We start from the raw sequence: 3,269 nt of genomic DNA, 5'->3' as shown, positions 1-3,269 counted from the left end.
TAGAGCCCACAGGCCCTGTGAGCCCTGTCTGCAGGCAGGAGCAGGATGGAGCAGGATGGAGCAGGATGGAGCAGGATGGAGCAGGTGGCACTTCCAGCCCGGTGCAGGGCACACGTGCTCACAGGCAAAGATGCTCCCACATGGAGAGTGACTTCTTACAGGACCAGGGGTGGTGTCTTCCCACTGACACAGGACAGAGTTAGATGGGACATTGGGAAGGAATTCCTCACGGTGAGGGTGGTGAGGCACGGGCAGAGATTGCTTGGAGAAGCCCCATCCCTGAAGTGTTCAAGGCCACACTGGACAGGGCTTGGGGCACCCTGGGATAGTGGAAGGTGTCCCTGTCCATGGCAGGGAGTGGAACTGGATGATCTTTAAGGTCCTTTCCAACCCAGACCATCCTGGATTCTATGATATGCACTTACACACGTTCAGGCTCCCTCCCAAATATCTGGACACCTGCTCCATTTTGGACACGGTCCTTATGCACCCCGTACCCATCGCCCTGCTGTGCTGAATTCCCCCACCTCTGCCAGATCATAGAGCCATGATCAGCGCAGGGGTGGAGGAAACAGGAGACAAAGCGTTACAGAACAGGTGAGGGACTCTCCAGCACACCCACCCTCCATTCCAGGCTGGCAGTGGGGTGTCCCCAAAGGGATTAACCCTGTCCAACCTGCCCGGATCCCTCTGCATGAGGCAGCACTCCAATGAACCCCCACTCCATCTCCAGCTTAGCAAGAGCATCCCATGCCCCTCACACCGCGTGCCCCCCGGCACACTCCGGCCCCCGGATCTAGGGCAGGGGTCAGCACGGAGCCGTGGCGGCTCTTGCACCCATTGCATAATTGTGTTGTTGATTAAGCGGTTCCCAGAAAGCAAAGCCCAGGGACTGACCTGACCAAAATACCCCCAAAGTCCCCCTGGGCCCAGCACCCGCTGCACACATGGCTCCGGGGCCTCTGACCCCATGGCCGGTGGGGCGAATGTGGCACCTGGTGACCTGACCTGGAGGTGACAACTGGCTGGGCTGAGCCGGGACCCCCCAAGAGCTCGTGCAGCAGCGCCTGAGCATGGCTCATGGAATCATGGAATCATGAAATCATGGAATCACGGAATCATGGAACCTTGGAATCATGGAATCATGGAATCTTGGAATCTTGGAATCATGGAATCATGGAACCATGGAATCATTAAAGCTGGAAAAGCCTGGATCATTGAGTCCAACCAGTAACCCAGCACAGCCAAGGCCATCATTAACCATGTCCCCAGCTGCAATATCCACATGTTTTGGAACCCTTCCAGGGATGGGGACTCCACCACTGCCCTGGGCAGTCCGTTCCAGGGCTTGACCACCCATTCCATGATGAAATTTTCCTTAATCTCCAATCTAAACCTCTCCTGGCACAACTTGAGGCCATTTCCTCTTGCCCTGTTGCTCATTCCTTGGGAGAAGAGCACCAGTCACCACAGTGGTGCCGCTGGCTGGGAATGGGCCATGAGACTGAGAATTAAACATTAACTCTTCTCAAGGCAAGGGAAGGGACTGTCAGAAATTCCCACCCCTCCCGGGAGCTGGACTTGCCCAGGGGCACTTGGCACAGTGCGCTTGGACCTTTGCTTCAGGGGCTGTTGATACTGGCAAAGGGTCCTTTCCAGCACATCTGTCCCCTCCTGGAGTGGAGGCAGGAGGGACATCACATCTGTCCCCATCTGTGTCACAGCTGCATCCAGGCTGATTGCATGGATGCCATGTCCCCGTGGCATTGCTGTGCTGGGGGCTGCAGGGTGGGCTCCCCACTGGCCTTACTGGTCCCAACAGGACAATTTCCCATCACCAGGCCTGAGCCACCCCTTCCACAGCCTCCTGAGGGATCAGGGGATACCAGCAGAACACAGTGTCATGGTTGGGAGGGACAATCCCTGGCTCCAGGGAATCTTTCCTGATTGCACCCTCCTCACCCTGAGAGTTCCCCAGGTGGGAAGTGCCACCTTGGAATTCCTGAGCACCCCGTGCTGTGGGTGAGGAAGGGGCTGTCGGGTCCATCCAGGTGCCGTGTTTCCCGTGGGAGCGGGACAAGCCCCAGCTCAGCCTCTCAGGGTTGTGCTGCTTGAGCTGAGGGGTCTGTGGGGCCACAGGACCAGCCAACGGCTCTTCTGCCCCTTTCCCAGTCCCTGCGTGCCCACAGCTGCTGCATCCCAGGAGGCTTGGCCCTGGCTCCAGGGAAGCTGTTTGTTCAATAAATATAGACAGTGAAACGAGGCGTTGGAAAAAGAAGGCAAAAAACAAACACCAAACCCTCTTTGGGTTTGCGCAAGTGGCCTTGGATGCCAGACAGGATCAATCCCCGAGCCTTCCTCCCTTCCCATGTGGCAGGGATGCTTTGGGTCCAAGTCCTGGAGGCACCTGGACACCTGGATCTGGGGAGAAGGGGGTCCCTGCCCCATCAGGGCTGGTGGGAGGATGTGTACAATGTGGGTGGTGTCACCTGCTGATGGCCCTTCCATCCCTTCTCCAGGTGTCAGAGGTCCTCCAGGACAACCCTGCTCCAGCCAGAGCTGCTCATGGCTTGGGGCTCATCCTGGAGCAGTCAGAGGACGTGAAGCTGGATGGGGAGAGGGTCTGACACCACCTTCTCGCTCTTCTGACCCTTTCCCCACCTGGATCAGTTCTGTCCCAGCCTCTGGGGTCAGTTGTCAACCCTTGCAGGTGGATCCCAGGACTGAGGTCACCTGGCTGGGGCCATGGGGGTCCCCATTCCGTGGGGAGCACCTGCCACAGGGTGTGTGCGTGTGGCCCAACACTGTCACCTGCTCCAGACACTGTCACCTGCTCCTGGCTCTTCCATCCGTTCTCCACATGGGACAATGTGCGTCCTGCCCTGGCTCCAGCCAGAGCTGCTCACAGCTCATCATCCTGGAGTGGGCAGTGGATGCAAAGCTGGGTGGGGAGAGGGTCTGACACCAGCTCCTCCCCCTGCCAACCCCCTCCCCGCCCACATCATCTCTGTCCCGGCCTCTGGGGTTGGTCGTCAGCTCTTGCCGGGTGGACCCCAAGACTGAAGTCACCCCTCAGGGATCACCCCAGGACCCCCCACCCCAATGTCCCACCCCAGCACCTTCTCCCCTCTTCTCCAGTCCTCGCAAACGGGGGACACGTGGGGAGCGGTGGAGAAACCCGAACGCGCAGTTACGTAATGGGGCCGAAGTGTTGGAGCCGCCCTTTGCCCCTCGCTCTCACGGCCCTGACATGTCCCACTTTGCTGTCC

The sequence above is a fragment of the Corvus brachyrhynchos genome, unplaced genomic scaffold (genome assembly GCF_000691975.1).
Source record: "Corvus brachyrhynchos isolate BGI_N302 unplaced genomic scaffold, ASM69197v1 scaffold193, whole genome shotgun sequence".
NCBI lineage: Eukaryota > Metazoa > Chordata > Aves > Passeriformes > Corvidae > Corvus > Corvus brachyrhynchos.
Note: the sequence above shows the minus strand (reverse complement) of the source record.